The sequence below is a fragment of the Microtus oregoni genome, unplaced genomic scaffold, assembly GCF_018167655.1.
Source record: "Microtus oregoni isolate MIOR12 unplaced genomic scaffold, Mior012 000052F_ref0000163, whole genome shotgun sequence".
NCBI lineage: Eukaryota > Metazoa > Chordata > Mammalia > Rodentia > Cricetidae > Microtus > Microtus oregoni.
The window spans coordinates 11,195,614-11,222,684 of record NW_024543828.1 but is presented as its reverse complement, the minus strand read 5'-3'; the positions used below and the strand labels follow the sequence as shown (position 1 = coordinate 11,222,684).

The 27,071-nt window shown below is 39.9% G+C and overlaps 1 pseudogene; it reads left to right on the top strand.

The window, feature by feature from the left end:
- Nucleotides 1-27,071, top strand: part of LOC121437488 — a 51,159-nt pseudogene that overhangs the window by 8,670 nt on the left and 15,418 nt on the right.

Genomic DNA, 27,071 nt, shown 5'->3' with positions numbered 1-27,071 from the left:
TGTGACTCCTGGACTTTATCCCACAATGCCATGATCCAAAATTAAGTTTGTGATATTGATTTTATCTTTGGCATAGATTTTTAATTATTCATTATTTCTGCCACAATTGTTGCAAGAGATGGAGCCAGCCCAAATCCCAGCAGGGATGAGGGAGAGACTCACGAAGTTCTCCCTCTTGTTTAGGAGCTGTTGGTACTTGGCGGCTGCTGGGGGAGGCACAGTCAGTTTGCTTTAGAGATGTACCTGAGAGGCTACCCATGCTCTAGTCGGTACGCAGACAGGCAGCATCAAATGGACTCAGTGGGATTACAGAAAAGGAACACATGAAGCTGGGAAGGGAAGGTGCTGGGCTCAGGAGATATAGGGGGAAGCTGGAAGGCAGTGAATGGGGGAGACTTGATCAAAACATGTCATTTAAAATTCTTAAACAAAAACAAACCATTTATCATGCATGCATGTGGATATCAGTGGACAATTTGTGAGATTCAGTTCTTTGTTTCTGTATGTGGGTTATGGGGATCTAATTTGGGTCTTAAGGCTTCTCAGCACGTGTCTTTGCTCACTGAGGTATCTTAATAGTCTGACTTTTTTTAAAAAAAAATTCTGAAGTGAAGTGTGGTAACTCATGCTTATACATCTAGCACTTCACCAACATGCCCAGGCTGGCCTCAAACTTATGATTCTCTGTCTCAGCCTCCTAAATGTTAGAACCACAGGAGTGTACAAATATGTCTGTCCTGGATGCATTTAGTCTATGGTCTAAATTTAACCTTAGAAAATGGATAGATTGAGTAATAATTTTGGATGTCTTTCTTTTATAGCTCACATATTTTCTATTTAATATTCAATTAAGCAATTTGAAATCAATTGTGATTACTGTCAGAAGTCCCTCACAAGACTGGGCCTGCCAACATCCTGTCACAGGCAGGGAAGGGCTCATGAGCAGACTCCCCCTCCCCAAGACACACACAGGATCCATAGGAGAGTAAGGGTAGCACATGAAACCCTGCCCTTCCCTGGTTGCTGGGGAGGGAGAGACATTTTCTTCAGTGTGTAGCCAATGGTATGGAGACCATACTCCCAAGTCTCCTTATTCTTTAACCAGGATCCTATAAGCAACCATAATGAAATTCACAAATGAATGAATGAATGAATAAACAAGAGCAGAAGAGAAACTAGGTAGGAAGAGGTGGGTGACCAGTGAGAGCAGAAGGGAAGCAGTATAATGTAATGGGGGAACATGCTAAAACTGCATTATATGTATGTGAAATAAGTTTAAAATTCAGCTTCTCAAAAAACCACAAAACAAATAAATCAAAATTAATAAAGAAATTTAACATTTTTCTTTGAACTTTTTTATTGCATTTTTCTTAAGTTGCTCTTCTATTGCTGTGAAGATACACCATGACCAAAGCAACTTATTTAAAAAAAGCATTTAATTGGGGACTTGTGATGGAAGAAGGCCATTGGCTAATAAAGGAACTGCCCTGGCCCATTTTATTGGTTAGAGGATAGGTGGGAGGAGTAAACAGAACAGAACGCTGGGAGGAAGAGGAAGTGAGCTCAGAGACTCCACAGCTCTCTCGGGAGCAGACGCCTGAGAGAGACGCCATGCCCCGCTCCGGGCATGAAGCTCCGACCCAGGATGGACTAGGCTAGAATCTTCCCGGTAAGACCGGTTCTCACAGATTATTAGAGATGGGTTGATCGGGATGTGAGAATTAGCCTGTAAGTGCTAGAGCTAAAGGGCCAAGCAGTGCTTAAAAGAATACAGTGTCTGTGTAATTATTTTGGGGCATAAGCTAGCCGGGCAGGCGGCCGGGGTTCTGGGAACGCAACCCCGCCACCCTTATTACTTCAGTTGGCGCCCCACGTGATGGACTAAACCCACTTAAAAAACCTGAGAAGGCTTAAAAATAAGGGAGAGAGAGTTTAACACAGATTTTTGCTGTTTGTTGGTGGCGTGCTGTAGAGAGATTTCCTGATTCGGCAACAGTAGCAGAAAAAACGCTGTGTCATTTTAAAGCGCGACTTCCTGGGGCTGTGCCGCCATTGCGATCTCTGTCTGGCTCCTGCGGGAGACAGAGCTTTTGAATAGAGCATAAATGGAGTAAAGTGCTACGATTAGTTTGATGGCAACTAGACTCGCTGTGTTCTCCGGTCTGCTCTGCTTGCCAGAGGCAAGCAAGCACCTCATCTAAGAGAGGCTTCCTGACTCAGCTTTAGCTGCAAAGCCTGCAGCTCATTAAGAGGTCCTGCCACGAAATACTTAAAGGGTGTTGACGAAAAGCTGAACGCATGCTTTTCGGTTTTCAGCCGTAGCAGGAAAAAAGCTGCGCCGTTTAAAAATGCTGGCTTTCTGGGCCATCCTGCCAGGGCAAACTCTGACTGTTTGAGGCAGGAGGGCCGGCTACCAAGAGAGGACGTGAGTGTTGTCTGTTGTAGCTCACTTGCTGGCAGGGACCTTGAAATGCCATACAGTTGTTGCAGTAAACATGGCTACAGCCTGTATATCAGCCATGAGGCTGGAAAGCTAAGGAATGGACTGGATCTAGCTGGCAAAGCCACGCCTTTAATCCTACCCATATTGCTCAGTAATTTAAAGGCTCGTGTGGTCAGAAAAAGAGAGATATACAGTAAAGAGAGATTCAAAGACAAAGAAAATTTCTGAATGGTTTAAAGTGTGTTAAAAATATATGCAGACTAAAAGTTGAAGTTCTTAAAGTAAAAAACAAAAAAAAGGAAGAGAGTTGTTGTGTGTAGTAACACACGCCTTTAATCCCAGTGCCTAGAAGGCAGAGACAAACAGATCTCTGTGAGTTCAAGGTGTAGTAGTGTACACCTTTAATCCCGAATGCCTGGGAGGCAGAGACAGGCAAATCTCTGAGAGTTCAAAGACAGCCTGGTCTACAGAGTTACTTCAGGTCAAAGATACAGAAAACTTATCTCAAAAAGCAAAAAGTTAAAAGTAAAAATAAACAAAATAGAGGTTAAAATAAAACGAACAAAGATGGAAAATACACAGAGAATCTTGATACTGTATGCTATTATGCTCTCTTTAAATCGTTTGAATGCTGAGGAAGGAGCAACAGCTGCTAAAAGATATTTATTTATAAATACTGCTGAACTAATCCAACATAGATATTTTAAATTTGTATCTAAGGATATGATACTTTGGAAAGGAGTTTCTTATTTTGTTTTCACAGAGGATGAGACGCTGTTCATTTCTTCTATTCCGATTTGGTATGATGGACCACGTCCTCCTGAATGGTTCCTGTGCACGCCTTCAAAAAATTGCTTCACTCAACTACCAACTGAGATGAAACTAGCACACAGGTTATACCATGAAAGACCTAATTAACGACGCCCCCATTCAGCAGGAAGCAGTTTGGAGAGAAAAAACTGCGCCCATGTTCCCAAATATGGTTTATAAATGTTCTTTTATATTTAAAGGGGGATATGATATAGGTATGAATAATTTGCATTAGTATAGATTTTGCTTTATTGATAGAGATTTAAGGTCAATTTTGTTATATGTATAAGTGTTTCTGATTTTGATTAAGGCATTGTGATTGTGTAGTTCATTTAAATATGTACTGTATAATTAAGAAATATAGGTTGTTAATGGATAATCATCGATAATAGTAAAGCTTGTAGTCATGTTAGTTAGATTTTCTAGATATATAGAGATATATTTTAGATAGACATTCTTCATGTCTTTCAAAGATTATAGAATATGGCATTTTAAATGTTTTAATAACTGAGGACTTTTCAAATGACAATGAGACACTCTGCTCCTGGCAGCACCAATGTACTTCAAGAGGAAGATGGGCATCGAAGAGGCACCTGATGGAGTTTGATAGCATTTGGGCAAGAAACTGCTCTTGCCTGGGCTACTGCATAAACTGGACACAGAGAACCCGCAGAGAGAGGACTACTGAACTTGCCTAAGGTGAGATGATCTTTCGGGGTTCCTGATTCATGAAAGAGTCTGCGAGACATTCTGCAGGACACAACAGATAGTGACTGAACTGACTTTGAATTTTCCTGCTTTATGGAAATGTCTGCTGGATACCATGGGCCTGAAGGCTGAAGATGGATGCCCCAACGGTACAAAAGAACTTTGGGTGACTGTCCAGGCAGCGAGATGTCTTTGTCATTTCTAGAGTTTGAAGTTTCTTAGTTTTTGTTTACTTAGGTAATATTATATCTTTCTGGAGTTTTTGATGGAGTTAAGAATAGTTAGTTATAGTTATAGTTTTCCTTAGTTATGATAAAGATTATTGTAACTTTTACTTGATAACTGTTTTGTTATATGTAATTTTGCTATGTTAAAGTTAAAGCTTTTTTTTTTTTGTTTATACCGAAAAAGGGGAAATGATGGAAGAAGGCCATTGGCTAATAAAGGAACTGCCCTGGCCCATTTTATTGGTTAGAGGATAGGTGGGAGGAGTAAACAGAACAGAACGCTGGGAGGAAGAGGAAGTGAGCTCAGAGACTCCACAGCTCTCTCGGGAGCAGACGCCTGAGAGAGACGCCATGCCCCGCTCCGGGCATGAAGCTCCGACCCAGGATGGACTAGGCTAGAATCTTCCCGGTAAGACCGGTTCTCACAGATTATTAGAGATGGGTTGATCGGGATGTGAGAATTAGCCTGTAAGTGCTAGAGCTAAAGGGCCAAGCAGTGCTTAAAAGAATACAGTGTCTGTGTAATTATTTTGGGGCATAAGCTAGCCGGGCAGGCGGCCGGGGTTCTGGGAACGCAACCCCGCCACCCTTATTACTTCAGACTTGCTTTACAGTTTCAGAGGTTAGTCCATGACCATCACGGTGGACAGACAGGCATGGTACTGGATCACTCAGTAGTGGACAGCTTAGATCTTATCAGCAAGACGGAGGCAGATAGGGAGAAACTGGAGCTGGCATGGGCTTTTAAAACTTCAAAACCCACCCCCAGTGGCATACCTCCTCTAATAAGGTCACACCTCCTAATCCATCCACCAACTAAGTACTAAGCATCCAAATATATGTGCCCTCAAGGGCTGTTCTCATTCAAACCACCACAAGCATTTACTTTTATTTATTCATATTGTGTGTGTGTGTGTGTGTGAGAGAGAGAGAGAGAGAGAGAGAGAGAGAGAGAGAGAGAGAGAAGAGAGAGAGAGATATGCAGAGGACAACTTTAAGGAGTCAGTTTCCTTATTCAACCATATGGGTCCCCGGGTCAAATCCAGGTTCAGTCTTGGTAGCAGGTACATTAATCTGCTGAACCACCAGGCCAACTCTAACTTTTTTTCCAAAATTTTCTAGACTCATAAACTCCTTTTTTTGTGGTACTTTCCTTGTGTGGACTGGCGGTTATCCTCGTTTTAAAGAGTATCTGTAAAGATATCGCCAAATACAATCATGCAAACCTTCCTGTAAGTAGAACTGCACATTTTGATTCAACATGATATATATTCTGCATAGTTGTCAGCTACTGAATTCCTACATAGAGTGTAGTACCTTGACTATACATATTTCTGCTGTGACCGTTTAACACAATTCCTCCTGTTGTGGTGACCCCCAACTATAAAGTTATTTTCATTGCTACCTCATAGTTGTAACTTTGCTACTGTTATGAATCGTATTGTAGATCTCTGTGTTTTCCAATGGTCCCTGTGAAACAGCTCTTTGACTCTGAAAAGATCACAACCCACAGACAGAGAACCACTGGATCATACAGTCAGAAAGTATAGCGTTGTATGGGTTTGTTTAAAAGTACAAGTTGATTTAAAGAGTTGTTGGGCAATAACTCTGGTTATATTTGATAGGTGTTTCTGATGACTTAAAACATCATTTTAAGAAACTCTTAATTGACTTAAAAGATGAGATAGAATTACCAATGTTGCAGGGTAGTATAATTTATGTTATACCATATTTACTATCTTGGTTCTTGTAAAAGTTTGCATATTGACGAATTTTAAATTTCTATGAATCTGTTGAGTTCCTTAGGTTAAATAACTTTGCTTTCTTTATGAAAACACAGCAAACTGTGTGCTCTATATAATTAACACACTACACTAATGCAAAACATAACTTAAGTGACGGATTTATTCATGTAGCAGGCTCACAGGGCACCCAGAAACCTGCCAAAGCAATCCATAGCTATTGCTTTCCAGTTAGCTTGTCTTGAGTGGAAAATTCCCTTTTATGTAACTTGTCATATTAACTAACATGTTTATTACAGAATTTCTTACTTTCAGGTATATGACCAGAGGCAGTTTGGATGGAGAATAATTCATGGGAATGAATTTAAGCTCCCAGAACATGGAATGTTGCTGTTGGTCCTTCTCCGCCAAGGAACATGAGTTTTCATAATGACATTTTTTTTCTTTATGTGAGTACATTCAGGTATAGCCTAAACATTTGAGGTGAAGTGTTGACATGTGTTAGACTTTGATTTATAAGTACAAAATAATTTTGAAAAGTGTACCTTCAATTTTAAGAAAATTCATGGGTTTTAGTACTTATATTTATGTCTTTTCAAATACCGGATGTGAGTATGAGAATGTTCCCTCATAAGTTCTAAATAATTTGCCTAAAAGCTTCAGCACAGTCAGGCAAAGTAGCACACGCCTTTAATCCCAGCACTTGGGAGGCAGAGACAGGTGGATCTCTGTGAATTTTAGGCTAGCCTGATCTACAAAGTGAGTTCTAGGACACCCAGAATCCATAGTGAGACCCTGTCTTAAACAAAAAGCAAAACAAAATAAAAAATTAAAACACCATATATTTCTTACCTTATAAGGTAGAGAGATGCATTGTTGAAAATTGGTATGAGTAGAATATTTTCAGTGGACTGGGGACACCTGAAACAAAGGCTACCATTTTGAAATAGTATGGCAAGCTTCAGAGCAGGGTTTTGATTTTTCTGTTTATTTTTTTCTCTTTTTGAGACAAGTTTTCTCACTGGCCTGGAACTTGCCAACTAAAGTAGGCTGGCCAGCCAAAATCAACCCGAGAGAGCCATCTGTCTACCTCCCTGGAGCTGGAATTCAAAATGCTCTACAATGTCCAATTTGTTTTGGAGACAGGGTTTCTCGGAGTAACCTTGTCCTGGAACTTGCTCTGTAGATCAGGCTGGCCTCAAACTCACAGAAATCCTCCTGCCTCTTCTTCCCCACTGCTGGGATTAAAGGTGCATGCCACCACTACCTGGCCCTTTTGATAATTTATATTTATTTTATGTTCATTGGCGTTCTGCCTGAGTGTATATATACGGGAGGGTGGCAGAAGCCCTGGAAATGGAGTTACCGACAGGTGTGAGCTGTCAAATGGGTGCTGGGAATTGAACCTGGGTCCTTTGGAAGGACAGCCAGTGCTCTTCACTGCTGAATCATCTCTCCAGCTCATGTCCAAATATTTTAGCACTGGTTCTTGGTATCGAACTTGGGTCTTTGTACTTGCAAAGTAAACACTTTGCAGACTGAGCTATGGCCTCAGCCTACAAGAACAGATCTTTAAGTGTCCGATTGAAATAGTATTCTAATTCTTATTTTTAACCTTGCATTTACTTAGTTGGTTTCATGTAGCTGAGGATGAAATTGAACTTGTCATCCTCTTTCCTCTTCTTCCCAAGTGATGGGTACTACAAATAGACACATGTCACCGCAACCATTTTGTGAAGCTCTGGAAATCAAACCCAGGGCTTAGTCTTCGAGGCAAGTGCACTACTAACTAAGCTACAATCCCCAGGCTTCTCTTTTTTTAATTTTTGAGACACGATCTCCTGTAGCACTGAACGGTCTAGATCTCTGTATGTAGCCAAGGACTTGTTCTCCTGATCCCCTTGCCCTCACTTCACAAATTCTGGGACTCCAGGTATGTGCTACCATGCCCAGTTCTTGAACTGCATTGTTAGAAGGCAGTCTAAAAATGACTTAAGAGCATGTGCTGTCTTAGTTTGTGAGCTCAGAATGGAGCTTGTCACTTGTCAATGGCCAAAGCAATAATTTTATGAACAAAGGTGTGCAGAAAATGGCTTATTAGATGTTTCGAAGGTCAACGGCATTTTTAAAAGTCCAATGTGAACACACTTCCCCCTCTCAAAACTGTCTTCCTTTGAATTTTTTATTCCTCACTTTGACAAAATACAGAGAAAAGAAATTTTTTGTTTGCTTTTTGAGACAGGGTTTCTCTGTGTATCTCTGGCTGTCCTGGAACTCACTCTGTAGCCCAGGGTGACCTTGAACTCACAGAGGTACACCTGCTTCTGCCTCCTGAGTGCTGGGATTAAAGGCATGTGCCACCACCACCCAGCTGAGAAAAGAAATTTTTAAGGGGAAAATAACTTGCTAGTCTTGGAATGATTATTGGAATAGGGAAGGGGAAACTGTGTGACTTTGACCTAGTGAAATTAAAGACTAATTCAACTATAAAACTTCCACATACCTTTAACTGGAAATCAAATCTTTTCACTTAAATGGTCAGGGAAGTAGATAACTGAATATTGTTTGTTTTCAATATGATTTAAGTACTTCTCTTAGAACATTTCCTTGTCTTTTTTTTTTACATAATGCATTAGTGGCATAATATTTAAAGTCCCAGAAAGCTGGAGGCTGTTCTCAGGCAGCCCCCATTTTGTTTCTTGCCTTTAGTTCTGGCTGGCCTGGGTTTTCTTACCCCTGATGATCAAAGTGCCTTAAAGAACTATGCTCTTCTGCTGTAGCTCATACTGGAAATCCCTGCTGGATATGTGTCTGCCAAGATGTGCAAGATTAAGCGTTACCACGGTTATTATTCCAGAAAGTTGGTGTGTTAAATGTAGAAATTAAAAGGCCTTAAAGAAAAAGATCAGAAAAAAATTACAAGGAATTTTAGCCAACATACTCAATTTTAATTTTGTACTATTACCCTATAGTACAGTTGTAATGTACTGATTACACTTCAGTATTTTTTTAAATTTAATTTCAATTGTTTGAGATCTGATTTGCTCTGTGTAACAGCCCTCAGCTGTCCTGGAACTCACTCTGTAGACCAGGCTGGCCTTGAACTCACAGAGATCCACCTGCCTCTGCCTCCTCAGTGCTGGGATTATAGGTGTGCGCCACCACCACCTGGCTACATTACAGTATTTGTAAAACGGTTTCAATCAAGGCATTTCAGTAACTATTCTGCTTTTTATTTCCTAAACATTTAAAGGTATAAACTGGAAGATGCATTTTTTTTGCTGACAGCATTGTTATTTCCTGGGTGAGTATCTCATATTATCATCTCTATATATAATTATGTTCTTAGGTTTTGCCTTGGAAAATATTTTGCACTATAATGAAGAGCAGGAAGGAGCCGAATGTCTGCTATGCTCTCTGTAGCTGCAGTATTCCCTTACTTTTGTATCTACATTCTCCTCTATGTTTTAACTCCAGCACAAAGAGATGGCAATTATACTGTTACATGCTCCATTTTGATCCTTGTTTCCTAAGCAGTTTCTGTCAATGATCATCATAGTTAAGCATCTTGCCTCGCACATCATACGGTAGTGACAATTTACACATGGCATTTTGTTATTCGCCTTGTTGCTGCCTTCGGTGATTATTTTTCCCTGTATCTTCTTGTCACTGCAGCATCATTAGTGACAGTCAATATGGAGTGGGGGCAGCTGCTGTGCAGTGGTTGTGGGAAAGTTTATTCAGTCTCTTAAAGACAGTGTGTGTGTGTGTGTGTGTGTGTGTGTGTGTGTGTGTGTAGGTGAGTGTCCCATTATGTCTTAGCCAGTTAGCTTCTCACTGTACTTCACTGATCAAGGTGGAGGTTGCTTAAGATTTTACCTTCATATTTGTTGAAGTTTTTTTTTTCTTAGTTTGGGCTGCCACAACAAATGCTATAAACAGGATAACCTGGGAAACAGAAACATACTTTTACATGGGTCTGCAGGCACATGGGTTTGAGGGTGCCAACATAGTTGTGTCTATTGCTTTCTTCCTGGCTTGAAAATAGCAAGCTTCTCTCCAAGTCAGAGAGATTAAGAAGGAAGATTAGGGGAGGGGAGGGGAGGGGAGGAGAGGGGAGGGGAGGGGAGGGGAGGGGAAGGAATGAGGGCTGTTCTTTGGGGGCCCTCCTTTTGGGTTTGTGGTGCTAATCTCAGGGGTTCCCACATTCACAACCACATGTAAACCTAATTATGTCTCCAAGGGCCCATCTACAAATAGAACGTTGGTGGCTAAGACTTTAATACATCAGTTTCGGAGAACATAGTTCAGTGCACATCATGCTCTTTAATGCCAAGGAAAAGTATTCCCTAATGTGTGTTTTTCAGATTATTTTATTTATTTATTTATTTATTTATTTATTTATTTATTTTTTATTGAAAAAATTTCCGCTTCTTCCCCGCCTCCCATTTCCCTCCCCCTCCTCTCACTCCTCTCCCCCTCCCCCACTCCTCTCTCCCTCTCCCCACTCCTCTCCCCCTCCCCCACTCCATTCCCCCTCCCTCTCCAGTCTGAAGAGCAGTCTGAATTCCCTGCCCTGTGGGAAGTCCAAGGTCCTCCCCCCTCCATCCAAGTCCAGGAAGGTGAACATCCAAACAGGCTAGGCTCCCACAGAGCCAGTTCATGCAGTAGGATCGAAACCCAGTGCCATTGTCCTTGGCTTCTCATCAGCCTTCATTGTCCGCCATGTTCAGAGAGTCCGGTTTTATCCCATGCTTTTTCAGTCACAGTCCAGCTGGCCTTGGTGAGCTCCCAATAGATCAGCCCCATTATCACAGTGGGTGGGTGCATCCCTCGTGGTCCTGACTTCCTTGCTCATGTTCTCCCTCCTTCTGATCCTCATTTGGACCTTGGGAGCTCAGTCTGGTGCTCCAATGTGGGTCTCTCTCTCTATCTCCATCCATCGCCAGATGAAGGTTCTATGGTGATATGCAAGATATTTATCAGTATGGCTATAGGATAGGGTCATTTCAGGTTCCCTCTCCTCAGTTGCCCAAGGTACTAGCTGAGGACATATCCCTGGACACCTGTGAGCCCCTCTAGAGTCAAGTCTTTTGCCAACCCTAAGATGGCTTCCTTAATTAGGATATATACTTCCCTGCTCCCATATCCACCCTTCCTTTATCCCAACCATCCCATTCCTCCAAGCTCCCTCCATCCTTTCCTTCTCACTTTTCTCACCCCAGTTCCCCTTACCCCCATCCCTCCCCACCCCCAAGTTCCCAGTTTTTGTCTGGCAATCTTGTCTACTTCCCATATCCAGGCGGATGACTATATGTTTTTTTAAATTTTGCATGCAAATGGATGGAAATAGAAAACATATCCTGAGTGAGGTAACTCAGACCCAAAAAGATGAACATGGGATGTATCCACTCATAATTGGTTTCTAGCCATAAATAAAGGACATTGAGCCTATAATTTGTATCCTAGAGAAGCTAAATAAGAAGGTGAATCCAAAGACAAACACATAGGCATCCTCATGAATATTAACCTTCATCAGGCGATGAAAGGAGACAGAGACAGAGACCCACATGGGAGCACGTGACAGAAATCTCAAGGTCCAAATCAGGAGCAGAAGGAAACGGAGCACTAGCAAGGAACTCAGGACCACGAGGGGTGCACTCACACACTAAGACAATGGGGATGTTCTATTGGGATCTCACCAAGGCCAGCTGGCCTAGGTCTGAAAAAGCATGGGATAAATCCGGACTAGCTGAACATAGCGGACAATGAGGAATACTCAGAATTCAAGAACAATTGCAGTGGGTTTTTGATCCTACTGCACGTACTGGCTTTGTGGGAGCCTAGGCAGTTTGGATGCACACCTTACTAGACCTGGATAGAGGTGGGCAGTCCTTGGGCTTCCCACAGGTCAGGGAACCCTGATTGCTCTTCGAGCAGATGAGGGAGGGGGACTTGATCGGGGGAGGGGGAGGGAAATGGGAAGCGGTTGTGGGGACGAGGCAGAAATCCTTAATAAATAAATAAATTAAAAAAAAAAGAAAAGAAAAAAAAAGAAGGTGAAACCCTAATATGTTTTGAAAGAAGATCTTTTATTTGGAAGGAAAGTAATATTGGATTGTATTTTAATTGTATTATGGTACTGTAATTACTATTTACTTAGAAACACATCTTTAAAGCTCCGGGTGCATCACAACAGAAAATACTATAGAGCAGATATGAGGGAAGTGTCCAATGTGTTCTGATTGGTGACAGAATGACAGGAAAGTCTCTAATAATGCTGGGACTCAGTATAGTCCCATAAATGCTGCACATCAGTGATGCCGTCACTGGATATGTAATCATTTTCTTTTTTTTCTACCTAGAGGATTATTACTTTAATTTTTATAGGAGATATTTTTCAAGTAGATTGCCATCTGTAATTGTTTTTTATATTTTTCTTTTATTATTATTATTACAAATTTTCACCTCCTCCCCTTCTCCCATTCCCCCCTCCTCCCCCCATTCCCCCTCCCCCTCCCTCTCCAGTCCAAAGAGCAATCAGGGTTCCCTGCTATGTGGTAAGACCAAGGACCTCCCCGCTCCATCCAGTTCTAGAATTCATCTACAGGCTGATTCACACTCAAGAGAAAAGGTTAAGATCATTGCAACTTTACACATTATAAAACTGCACATCAAACCTAAATTCCTCAGGATTTTTACTGACTTAAATTAGCATAATTAGTTGCTTCCCCTCTTTGTGAATGGAGCCATCTGGGTTTCTGTACCATACACTCGAATCAGAATAGGTGGTCTTTCCTGAGGTGAGTGGCTTAATCCACTTATGGAAGAAAGACATGACCTTGACAACTTTCCAGATATATTGCAGATATATTCAGATATGCTTCAAGTTCAAGACTCAGATGAATATGAAACTGAATATATTTGGTAGCAAAGTGCCAGTGCAAATGTCATTATTTGTCACTGCAATACTCGGGGTAACACATATGAATGCCAGCTTGTGGGGTCTTAGTGAAGTGGCTCAGCAGGTAGGAATGCTTGCTGCCAGCCAAGCCTGAAAATTTAAGTTTGAGCATAGGAACCCACATGATGGACAAGAGAACCAACTCCTGCAAGTTGTTCTCTGACCTCCACATGTATGCTGTGGCATGTTTATGCATGGCATGTATTCATCCATGAAAGCACATTTAAAAGTAAATGCTTTAGAAAAAGAATCAGTCACTGCGCTTTGATCTTTCTTACTGCAGGATTTTGTTGTTGTTGTTGTTGTTGTTTTTCTGTATTTAGTAAGTACCTTGAGAGAAATAAATACAACATGACTTTGAAATTCTGTTTTCAAATAATTTAGGAGTCAATGCATTGCTGAGATAAGAGGAGGGAATGAAAATGTATGTAAAATATTAACTAGTACAAATTCTACTTGTTAGAAAGCCTGGAGATTACAAGGGTATGTATTAAATATAGTGGAGGAAAAGACTGCTTCAACTTGACACACCTGGGAAGGCCTCACAAAGGCAATAACACGTAAACTATGATTGGAAGGCAACTTTACCACTATTGGGATCCTTTCTGCTCCCTTCTCACTTCTTTTAGAGCCTGGCTCATTCAGATCTTGTTCCTCTCTTAGACATCTATTCTACCTTTTCACTGAAGCCATTCTTTTTACTGCTTATAAATTACTCAGACCTTCCTTTCTATTCCTAAGACAACCACTTTCCTTCCTCCTCTCCCTCCCCCTCTCCCTCCCTTCCTCCCTCCTGCCATCCTTCCCTCTGTCCTTTCTTTTCTCCCTCCCTCTTTTCCTCTTCTTCTATTCCCCCTCTCAGTCCTAGTCCTACCCAGAACACTGCTCATGCTAGGCATGTGAAGTGTCTATTCAAATCTTTACTTATTTTTAAAACTTCACTACAAGTATATATGCAAATATACATGTTTTATGTTTATTTATTGAGTGTGTTCAAGGGCAAGAGTGTCTCATGGTGAGTGAGGTATCTACTCAAATCCTTACTTATTTTTTAAAACTTCATTACAAGTGTGTGTGTGTGTTTTATGCTTATTTATTTATTTATTGAGTGTGTTCAAGTACAAGAGTGTCTCGTGGTGGGTATATGGAGGTCAGAAGACAACAGGCAGGAACTCATTTTGTTCTTCCACCATGTGAGTTCTGGAGATGAAACTCAGGTTAGCAGACTTCAAAGCAAGTGCCTTCATCCAGTGAGCCATCTCACAGGCCTGAATCTTTACCCATTTTTAATTGGTTCTTTTCTCCACGCTTCCTTGTCTACAATCTTCCATTCTTAGTCCCTGTGGTGGTTTGAACAGGAATGGCCTCCATAGACTCATGTGCTTGAATGCTTGACCCATAGGGAGTGGTGCTGTTAGTAGTATGGCCTTGTTGGAAGAAGTGTGTCATGATGGAGGAAGGTCATTGGTTAATTAATAAAGAAACTACTTGGCCCTGATAGGTTAGAACATAGGTGGATGGAGTAAACAGAACAGAAGGCTGGGAGGAAGAGGAAGTGAGTTCAGACGCCATGCTCCCCTCTCCTGGGCAGATGCCATGAAGTTCCAACCCAGGATGGATGTAGGCTATAATCTTCCCAGTAAGCGCACCTTGGGGTGCTACACACATAAATAGAAATGGGAAATCAAGATGTAAGAATTAGCCAGTAAGAAGCTAGAGCAAATGGGCCAGGCAGTGTTTAAATGAATACAATTTGTGTGTTGTTATTTTGGGGCATAAGCTAGCCAGGCGGCCAGGAGCCAGGCTGTGGGAAGAGGCCCGCAGCTCCCTCAACAGTGTCACTGTGGGGTGGGCCTTGAGTTCTCATGTTCATGCTACACCCAGTTGGGATATAGTTGTAGAACTCTCCGCAACTTCTCCACACCATGTCGGCCTGCACACTACCATCTTTCCTGCCATGACAGTCATGGACTTAACCTCTGAAAACTGTAAGCCAGCCCCAATGAAATGTTTTCCTTTATAAGAGCTGTCTTGTCATGGTGTCTCTATAAACACCTTAAGACATCCCCCTAGTGCTGGGATTTCAGGCATATGCGACCATACCTATCTACTAGTTTTTTTTTCTTTTCTGTTATTGACTTTTTTTTTCTGAAGTAGGGTCTCTGATTACCCAGGATATCCTTGAACTTGCCACATGTCCAAGGATGACCTTGAATTGTTTACTCTTCTGCCTCTACTTCCCAAGGGCTAGGATTATAGGTATGAACTACTACACTCAGCTCTGTGCAGTTCTGAGAATCACAATGGCTTTCGTGCTTGATACTCTTATACTCTAGCAATTGAGATCCATACCCACTCCTACTTTGTTTCTTCCTTGTCCAATTTTGAGTTTTTTATGTATACAAGTCATTTCTCTGCCATAGCATTTATAACTATTTCTTGTAGTAGTTGTCATTTGTATAGCAAAAGATGTGAACATGGATGCATCCTGTTTATCAATGTTTTCTTTATAGATGTGCTTTTTGTTTTGTATGACTTATAGTATTTTTATTTATTTATTTTTTTACATCACTGAGAATTACAACCAAAGCCTTAGGTTGATTGAAATTTTGTTTTGTTGAGACAGCGTCTCACTACTATGTGGCCCTTGCTGGGCTGAAACTTGCAATGTATGTCAGATTGATCTCATGTTTGTAGCAATCTCTGCATTTGTCTCCCAAGTACTGAAATTTGAAGTACAACACTCAGCTTTTTTTCACTTTCTAGATTGTGAATATTTTACTGTTACGTTTGCATTATGACCATTGAGTTTTTAATTTATTCGTTTTTGGTTTGTTTTTCTGAAGCAAGGTCTTGCTAGGTTACCCTAGGCAGCCTCAAACTTGAGTCAGTCTTCCTGTCTCAGTTTCCCACGTATTGAAATTACATGTGTGAATCACCGCGTTGGGAATCTTTTGGTTTTCTGAACGTTCCTTTAAAATATCGCTTCTCAGGGATGGAGCTCTTCTTCCTGACACAACAATTGCCTAACTTGTATATTTTGTTACTTTTCTGTTGCTGTCATAAAACACTATGAGCAAGGCAACTTATAGGAAGGACAGGGTTTTGTTTGCTTTTGTTTTTGTTTTTGCTTACGGTCCCAGAAGGAGAGTCCATGGTGATAAGGAGGGATGGTGAGAATGCCTGAAACAGAAAGAGGTGAGATCACATCTTCAACTATAAGCCCCAAAGCAGAGGGAGAACAAACTGGAAGTGGGCTAAGGCTGTGAATTCTCAAAGCCCTCTCCAGGGACATGCATCTTCTATCAAGGCCATACCTCATAAAAGTGCTATAGCATCCCTAAACTTCATCAACAACTGGGAACCAAGTGTTGAAACACCTCAGCCTACAGAGTACATTTCTCTCACACACACAAACCAAAACATCTTGTCTGTGTCTCATGGGTTAAGATATTAACGACCTAACTGCGTATTCTTTTTTTGATGAATAGTGTCATTTCTTTTGAGTTTACTTTCCAATTTTGAAAGTCATTTTTAGCCTCTATTTTTCAAGTATTTCCCAAAGGCCTGACAACTGCCTATATATATATTGCATGCTTTTGTAGAGACCAGAGGAGGTCATCGAGTATCTTGCTTCTATCACTCTCCACCTTATTCTTTTTTTTTCTTTTTTCTGGAAACCTCTTAGGACATTATCCTTAGGGTTTAAGTATTTGTCTAATCACTTTCCCAAGAGACATATTTTCTAGTCTCCTGTCTGGGGAGTTACTATCTGATCAGTACCCTTCTAAGAGATACATGGGAGAAGACAGTGTGTCTCAACCTAGAAAATTTAGTGTGTATTTGGCTACTTAAGCATTTCAGAGTAGCCATTTCCTTTGCCTTGTTTGCTGTTCGCTAGCACTGAGAAGACGCCTCCAGATATTTGCTGCAAGGGAGGGAGAAAATAGAAGTCTCCACTTCTCAAAAAGCTTTCGCAAAAGTCTCTTCCTTTAGTCACTTCCCACCTCTTCTCGTTACTCATAGAATACCTGCTGTTATCAGTTTCTGACCCTTTCATGGGCTCAGTAGTGTGAATTATTTTTTCCTCACATTTCTCACTGCCTGCATGGCTTCTCACATCTTTTTTTATTTTCCATTATCTGATTTCCTGTTCATTTTGCTCATGGAGATTTTAAAAACAAATGCTTCTTAAATTTTTTTATTTTATATGGATGTCTGTGTGCTTGTGTGTTAGTATGTATATGTGAATGCTGGTATCTGCACCAGCCAGAAGATAGCATAAGATTTCCAGAATCTAGGGTTCCAGGCAGTGGTGAGCTGCCAGATGGATGTGGATGCTGGGTTGGGTCTTTTTGAAGAACAGGAATCACTCCTCTGCTTTTCCTATTCTATTTTTACATTTTTTTATTTCTGTAATTTTTTATTATTTCTCTCTGTGTGTGCACGCATATGCACATGAGTATATGCACACAACTGTGTAAGTGATGTGTGTATATGTGTGTGTGTGTATGTTTAAGTGTGGGTATGGTCACAGCATGAGTTAGTCAAGGAAAACTCTTGGGAGTCAGTTCTCTCTTTCCAGTGTGGGATCCAGGGACTGAATTTGGGCTATCAGGTTTGCACAGCAGCCACTTCTGCTGGAGGGGACATGCCATTGGTCCTTTAGTATCTTTTTGGAGACAAGGTCTTACCATAGGTGACCCAGACTTGCCTAGTGCTCACTTTATACAGACAGGGTTTGTAAGGAATTGCTTTCTGTTACTGAGACAGACTCTCACCTTGTAACCCTGGCAGGTTCAGAACTAGCTGTGTAAGCCAGGTTGGCCTTCAGCTTGCAAGTATCTCCATGTCTCTGCCTCCCATATCCAGTTCAGGAAGCACTATTAACTGCTAAGCATCTCTGTATTCCCCAAACAAATGATTTAAAATTTTTATCATATTAAATCCGGACTAGCTGAACATAGCGGACAATGAGGAATACTGAGAATTCAAGAACAATTGCAGTGGGTTTTTGATCCTACTGCATGTGGGAGCCTAGGCAGTTTGGATGCTCACCTTATGAGACCTGGATAGAGGTGGGCAGTCCTTGGGCTTCCCACAGGTCAGGGAACCCTGAGTGCTCTTCGAGCAGATGAGGGAGGAGGACTTGATTGGGGGAGGGGGAGGGAAATGGGAAGCGGTTGTGGGGACGAGGCAGAAATCCTTAATAAAGAAATAAATTTAAATAAAAAAATGAAACCCAAAAAAAAACAAAAAAAAATTATCATATGTATCTATCAAGAATTCCATGCATAAACACAGGCATTTTGATGATACCTATTCTTTTTCTTCTTCCAACTTCTCCCAGATTTCCCACATCACCCTCCCAAGGTCATACCTTTTCTTTTTCTTTATGACCCACTTATTGCAGTCAGTGTTGAATGTATGAGTCAGTGTGTAAGGCCATCCATGGGAGGATGGGCAGAATTTAGGCCCAAGCAGTTTTGCTCAAAAGTCACTATATCACACAATGCTCCTTAGACATGTGTGATCACTAAGTTGTCTCACATTTTATATGAATTATGTTTTGCCAGATACCATTATATATGTTAGGTTTTTAGTATATTTCTTTAAATTGATCCTTTTGAACTGCTCTTTGGTCTTTTCCTTCCCCATCTCTTATATTCCTGTCTCACTTTTCTCTCTCCAAGCATTTTTGTTATTTTTGTTTTAGGTATGTAGGTGTTTTCCAGAATGTAAGCCCGTGTACTACAGGTATATAGTGCCTATGGAGGCCAGAAAAGGGTGTCAGAGCCCTTGGGACTGGAGTTCCATCTGTTTGTTAGCTGCCATGTGGGTGCTGGGCATCGAACCAAGGTCCTCTGGAAGAGCAACCAGTGCTCTTAAACACCAAGCTAAATTGTTTTTTTTTTTATGTTCCATTCCCTTTAGTATTTTCAGGTTTTGTCTCTTTTCAGAAAAACTGTTTGGTTTTTTATTTATTTATTTATTTATTTTGAATTTTCGAGACAGGGTTTCTCCGTAGCTTTTTTTCTTTTCTGGTTCCTATCCTGGAACTAGCTCTTGTAGACCATGCTGGCCTCGAACTCACAGAGATCCACCTGCCTCTGCCTCCCGAGTGCTGGGATTAAAGGCATGCCACCACCGCCCAGCTTGTTTGTTTGTTTGTTTGTTTTTTATGCTGAGAATGTAACTGAAGCCCTTGGGTATGCGAGGCAGATACTCTATCCCTGAGATACAGCACCATCTTGTAAAACATTCTCTTAACTCCCTTCCATTTTCCCTCCCGGACTCTGAATATGACCCTGCCTCTTAGTTAAGTCCTGTTTCTTTGTTCCTTTCCCTTCTCTTCTTCAAAATGCTCTTCTCCTATTGTTCCTCCTCTACTTTTGACATTTCCCTCTTTAAGTTATGGCATTAGTTTACATTTAACATAATGTTAATCAGGATTTACACTTAATAATTTTGTTCTTTTCTTTCTATGTATCTGTGACATTTTTATCTCTGTTCCTTCCCTTCCTTACATGAAAGAAAACATACTTTTTCTTTGTGGAGCAGGCTTTTTCACTTAACATGTTAATCTTCACTTTCATCCAATTTTCTGCCAATATAATTCAATTTTTCTTTATGGCTAGATAAAATACCATAGTTTTGCTCAATCGGTTGCTTACAGGTACTTGTGGTGATTGTATAGTTTGGTTACTATGCATAGTGTTACATAGCAAAACTGTAACTCTAACAATCGTTTTTTAAAAAAAGGAAAAAAGAAAAGTATATGAGCATATCCATTGTCATTGTTAGTAGGATTATCTGGTATTTTGCCTTAATTTTGTATATTATATATGTACACACATACACAGACACACACACACACACACACACACACACACACACATATATCCCTGTCAGTTGAATATTTGGCAAATATTTTGTTCCATCCCAGATGTAATCCCATTGATCAAGTCTTGTAACTGTTTCCTGAGCTACTGGACTCTTAGTCTTCATAGATCTTAAATTGGTTCCCCTTGTATTGTCCTGTAGAAGCTTCAGAGTTTAGGTCTTTTATGAGTCAATTGTATAAGTGGAGAGATAAAGACAAAGTTTCTGTTTTCTATTCAGTACTGGAAAACAGAATGCAGTTTTAAATTCAGAAACCAGATGTGGTTTATGGGATATCATATGCAGATGATAAGCATCATAAAGTACTAGAATTATTATTTATTCAAATATATTAAGGTGAAAGAAAATTTAATTTTCTCAGTTTATAAATGGATTTAGAGTTATGTGCAAAAAGGCTATATGCCTTTGCTCTATGTAACCCTAAAAGCAATAAATATTAGACTAGGAATATAAATCAATGACAACAGAGTGATGGACTAGCATATGTAAGGTGCTGGGTTAAATCCTAGTCTGTGATAGAAAACATAAAGCAATAGAGAAGGAAGAGGGAACATGATTTGATGGGTATATATTGCAAAATTCAACTGGAAGAAAGCTTGAATTGTAAAATTCAGCACTGGTTGACTGACTTTGGTAAGTCCCATAGCTTCTCTGAATGTCCATTTCCTTGCCTCTAGTGCCTGTGCTGCAGTGTTGTTTAGAGAAATAAACTGATGGATTGTGAAATTGGTTTTTGAGTTTAAAATGTTTTGTCCTTTTCTTCTAGTGTCTTAGTGCCCTCTGATCAATTGTCTGCTCTATATTTCCCACACTGCATTGTAATTTATTTGTCTGTGGTGTCTGACTATTACTAGATTATCTTTTCTTAAAAGCAAGATTTTTATCTCTTTGAACATCAAAGATTAACATGTAAATACTCAGCAGATACTCGATGAATATGTATATAAATGTTTCATGTGGAAGATGAACCCGGGAGACTCAAGTTTAACTCTAAATTTTCTGCTTATCACATGGTACTAAAAGTCTAGAAATAATAAGGTTGACATAGTAAGAAATTTTCAGAATGCAAAAACATGATGTTGCAGAATAGTTATAGATTTATTAAACCTCATATTAACATTTGTGAGCTTACTTTCTAAAGGGACATTGTTGAGATGGTTTAATTGAGTTTATGTCTAAGAAGGGAGGCTATGATTTGTCAAGTGAGAAGTAATTTTCTGGCTAAGGAATGATAACAGCTGAAATGAATCTCAAAAGTAGGAAATTTGGCAAAGGAATATTATGATTAAACAAATTCATTAGAACAGAAAGGTATTAAAAGCATTTTAGGGAGTGTGGTTAAATCATGGAAAACCAGGCTTCCTTATAAGGCACAAAACATTTTAAAGACAGGAAGCAGAGGCTTTGTTATTGTTTGAAAGAAATTGAAGGTGCATTTACAGGAAAGTATATCCAGTTAAAGAGTAGACGAGATACACCTGCTGGAAAGGGTCTCGCCTAGAAAAGATCTTAAATACAAGTGGGGGAGGGCTGTGAAGTACAAACAGTAAAATGAAAGGATAGTGGAAATTTGTTTTTAAATGACTTATAATTGTAACTTATAATTGAAGAAGAACAAGCATCTGGTGCGATGTTCTTGAATAAGGCATTGACAAGAGAGGGCAGGAAAGAAAGCAGCATTAGTATTCTAGTTTTGGACTGAACCTGAGGGAACTTAAGATGGAAGAGTTGTTTCTGGAAACGTCTCAAACAAGGTCCGTAGACAGAGCCTGTTACGAACATGGTGTGGTGCGCACGCTTTCAGCTCCCGCACCCCGGCTTGTTCATGCAATTCTTTGCATGTGCTATTGTCCTCTTGTTGCGCTTTTTGCTGTTCTGTTGGGCTTCTCTTTAAGGCATTTGATCAGATCTATCTCTCAACCATTTTATTGAGGTTTTAATTCCTCTTTTCATATTTTTAACTCCCAAGAGTTCTTTTAGTACCTCAAAAGTCCTCTTTATTACCTTAAAATTTCCTCTTCTTGTTTTATGGTTGTAATATCTCTGCTAATTGCTCCACGGATGCCTTATGATAGACTTTGAAAATTATTCTCCTGCGTTTGAAGGCTTCTTCCCAAGAGAGTAGACCCTTCAGTCTTCTGCTGAGGTAGGGGAAGGGAAGTTGCTGGGCTGTGACTAGTGGGTACAGGAATTTGTAGGTTTCTTAGCTTCTTAGGTTAACTTTCATAAGTCACCTTTTGTGCATGCTTAGAGAAGGACTTGGCCTCTGAACATTCTTCAGCCGTTTTGGAGCTCTCAATATAAATTCAGTTGCCTCTCAGTTTTCTTTGCTATGAGGTTGGAAGGCAACTTTCTCAGATATATTGATTTACTTACTATTTACCTGGCCCACTATTTAGAGCTAAAATTTGTTCCAATGTTTTCTTTCCTATAACATCTAAAGTTTTGCAATTATGACCTTTTATAATTCATTTACTATATTTTTATCATGGTTTTGAAAAGGAAGCAGATCCAAATGCATGAGTTTGTGGTGATATTATTTTGTTTGTGCTTTAACAAATAAAGCTTGCCTGAATATCAGACTAGCTACACTAGTTAGCCATAGAGGCCGGGCAATGGTGGCACACACATTTAAATCCAGCCTTTAGGAGACAGAGGCAGAGAGATCTATGAGTTCAAGGTCATCCTGGGCTACACGAGATTGAATCAGTCTAAAAAAGAAACAGAGCCAAGTAGTGGTGACTCACACCTTTAATCCCAGAGCTAGGGAGGTGGAGACAGGAAGGGACATGGCTGGGCAGAGAGAGGAATATAAGGCACGAGGAGACAGGAGCTTAGAGCATTTAGTCTGAGGATTCATAGGGACAAGATCGCCCCTTTGGTCTGAGGATTCAGTGGAGGTAAGAACTAGTGTCTGGCTGCTCTGCTTCTCTGATCTTTCAGCATTAACACCTATATCTGACTTCGGGCTTTTATTATTAAGATCAATTAGAATTCATGCTATATGAGTTCAATATGCTATCTTTAGTCAGACTCTTGTCAGCTAGGTCTTTATATCTTGTGAGCATCCCCTTTATGTTTTAACTACCACATTATACAGACTCTTTCTATTTTTGGCTCCTTTCTTTTGTCATCTTGCCCCACAGGTTGATCGCCACCCGCCACACATACACTCTGCTACACATTAATTGTCCCCCCCCCAAATGCACGTAATTATAACAAATTGGAGTTTAAACCTCTTCAGGTCATTTTTTAATTTTTATTTTTGAATAGGGAAACATAGATTAGGAAAGGTGAGAGAGAACTCTTGAAAGTAGGAGGGTCTCTAAACAGGATGAATACCTCTTTAATTCATCCTGGATTTTGATGGGATAAAGTCTGTTTTCCTTAACATTCAGAGACTTCCATAAGTTAGTCTTTGTCTATGTCTTTTCAAGTTTGTATTTTGGGTATTCTAACACACTCATAGTCATCCCCACACTGACACTTTTAACAGTATGCAAATTTATCTGGAACAAGTGGAGCCACAATTAGTATTGCCGCTGCTGTAGCTAGCTCATTTAGCAGGTGTTTTATTGATTTTGAGTGTATCACACAGCCTATTTCAGTCTGGGTTTCAAAAACCTGTTTTCCATATATGTTGCTTCTTCAATGGGTTCGTTATACTGCATAGTGACATATAAATCTATACATTATTTCTATTTCTGCTAGATTTTGAAGATGTAAAGATCAGAGGATTTGTAATCATATTTGTAAATTAACTGTTATTGCATGATAGCATGTTTAAGTCTCAGCTTAAGGACCAATTTGTGCATTGTGATGTAATATGTTTCCAGGACTTAACATTGTAACTAATTATTCTCACCAAAACAATGTTCTGACATTCGCATTAAATATCTTTATAACATTCTTCTGGCAGTATATTGTGCAATGGTGTTCTCTACCCCTCTCCTCAGAATTGCCTTCGCTGGTATCTTTATTAGGAATCTAATTCTTTGGATGGAAAATTCACCAGCTGCTGTATCTTTTAGTACATTGGCAAGTCTGTTTGCATGTTGCTTTGGAGTTTCAGCACCACTAACATTTTTGGGGAGTGTACTTTGGGAAAAAGGAAAAGGTAAACTTTCAGAATACTGCTTTTGATTTTTGATTGATGCTTGAAATATCTTACTGTGTATATGCTATACATAAAATACAAAAATGCAAATAAAAACAACTTTAAAATCACTTTTAATTGAAGATATAAAGATAAGTAAAAGACAGCAACACCTTAAGACACTGTTTAGTATACTTTCCACATCATCACATTTATCTTTGATGGACAAAATTAAAAGAACATAGTATAGAAAGGCTAACATCAACTGCCTTGGACTGCAAATGTTTTTATAGTGGGAGAAGAGAGCAAAGACACAATCGAGAAATGGGATGATCAGTTACAGATTTGCAGTTAGCCTAATTCTATGTATAAGAGAAAAGGAGCAGATCCCCCCAAAAGACTAAATGTGCCCACTCTGAAAAAGGACTGTACAAAACTAGTTTGAGACATGGGCGGGGAGGAGAGAAGTAAAACAAACAAACAAACAAACAAACAAAAACCCTGATGAAGTAGAAAATGGAGTTCTACAGAAAACAGGAAAAGGAAAAAATTGAATACTGTTGACAAATTCATTGATAAATTTATTTAGAAGATATTTTTTAGGTAAATTTGGAGGGAGATTTTAAATATGCCTACTTCATATTAGAATGTGTTTGCAAAGGCAGATACCCAGGGCTACAGGTGTTGATCAGTAGAGTGCTCGGCTACCAAGCAACATGTCCTGGGTTCAATCCCTAGCAAAATCGGGATTTGATAGCACGTGCGTGTGTGTAAATCACCACACCTGACTTCAAAGGTTAGTTGTTATAACAAATAAAATATACTCCTGTTATAGCAAATAAAATATACTCTTAAAATGATTTTGCCTGTTACTTTTTATGTAATTACTAAAAACCTTAAAAACTATATATATATATATATATATATATATATGTATCATATTCCTATTTACATTGTACTTTTATTGCACAGTGGTGATCTAGTCCTAGCCCATATGATGTTCATGTGTTGTTCAGTTTCAGGATTCTGTATTGTATTGTCATTATGTCTGTGAATTTGTCTCACTCACTCCTATTGTCGCTTTATGTATTTTTAAACAGTTTGAGTTTAACAGTTCAAACACAAGAGACTCGCTTGTGAGTCCCAAAAGGAGTTTCTTTACCAAGCCAACTATTATACTTACTAGTCTTTTACCCTTTGGCTGTATTTTTCTGCAACTTCCTTACATTCTAAACCGTATTTGGTGAGTATCACATCTCAATAAATTCAAGTTTGGTTTAATCCTTAACAATAGAGCATATTTATATGGTAATAGTTCAGTCATAATATAATAGTTCAGGACTTGTGTGCAGTGTTCGAAGATAAAACCAAGGAAGATGGATGATAGGTGGTACCAAAATAAAATTAAATTAATAAGTTCCAATGTTGTACAGCACAGTAGAATGGCTTTAGTTTATAGTAATATACATATTTTATAAAGACTAGAAATTTTGTGTTGGTAGGATTGAACATAGGGCTTTCTTCATGCCAAGTAAAAACCTCAAAATTTTAGTTTTGTTCATTAACTTTGTATCATTTCAAAGAGGTTAAATTCTTGTATAATATTTCATCTATCTTTACTTTATCCGGGAAATATTAATTTGGCTTTGGTTTATTTCCTAGGGGACAGATATAATTTGCAGCTTTTAAACATGACTCTAATGGAATTCTCTATGAAGATTTACTTTAAAAAATTAATAACCAGGGTTTGGGGCTGGAATGATAGCTCAGCCATTGAGAGTACTTGTTGCTCTTCGAGAGGACCTAATTCAGTTCCCAGCACTCATGGCGGGTGACTCACAACTTCCCGTAACTCCAATTCTAGTAGCTAGCCTCTGTGAGCACAGGCACACACACACACACACACACACACACACACACACACACACTTAAACAGACATCCACATAAATAAATAGAGGTCAGTGAGATTGCCAGTCCACCTGCATTTGATCATTGAATTCACACTATGGAAGGAATGAATTGACTCCCACCAGTAATCCTGTGCCCTCCATACAAGTGCAGTGGCATGCCTGCACCCAAACACATAGACACACAGGAAAAAAAATTAAAATTGAAAAGTAACCTCTTGGTAAGCTGTTTTCCGTGCCTTAGAGACATTTTCCAGGACTTAACTGAACCTCGTGGGACAGCAGGCATATGGAAACCCTAGGGTGGAAGGTACCTAAATATGGAAAGGGGAGATCTGATTTTTATATTTTAAATATTGCCCTTCCAAAGGAATATTTAGAATTCCTCTGCTAAAATTAATGTGAAGATTATTGGCTTTATTGGCTTTTGAGTTTTCATGTGTACTGAGCTGTACATAGTCCTCTTCTGTTTTCTTCCTGTCAACTATTAGATCTGGTGTCAGAATACCTGTTGCTTATACGGTTTTGTTTGCTACTTTTAACCTGTCATGATTTAAGAATTATGATAATGTAATGGTTATATGTATTTTCTTATGAGTAGCTGTGCCTTTTGTTTCAAAGCGCCCTAGCTTGAGCTGGGGAGGCAGCTTAGTAGGAGAGCGCTTGCTTAGGGTGCACAGGTCCTGGGTTCTATCCTCAGCACAGGAAAGAAGAAGACAAGTCAGCTCTGAGTGATGGCAAATGCCTGTGATCCCTGCCATCCCAACAATTTGTGAGGCTGAGGCAGGAAGAGCATGAGGACAGGTCCAGCCTCGGCTACATAGAGCAAGACACTGCCTCCAAAAATATGGGCAAGCGCTTTACTACATTAGCTTGATGACCGCTCTCTCATTTCTTCTTTTCAAGATAGGGTTTCTTTGTGTAGTCTTAACTGTCCGGGAACTAGTTCTGTAGGAGCTCATAGAGATCTGCCAGTCTCTGCCTCACGAGAGCTGGGATTAAGGTTGTGTGCCATCATGCTGGCTTTACCCCTTTCTTTCTTTCTTTCTTTCTTTCTTTCTCTCTCTTTATTTTTTTACTTTATTTATTTATTTGTATTATTTAATTGAAAATTTCCACCTCCTCCCTGCCTCCCATTTCCCTCCTGCTCCCCCCATTTCCCTTCCCCTCCCTCTCCAGTTCAAAAAGCAGTCGGGGTTCCCTGCCCTGTGGGAAGTCCAAGGTCCTCCCCCATCCATCCAGGCCTAGGAAGGTGAGCATCCAAACAGAC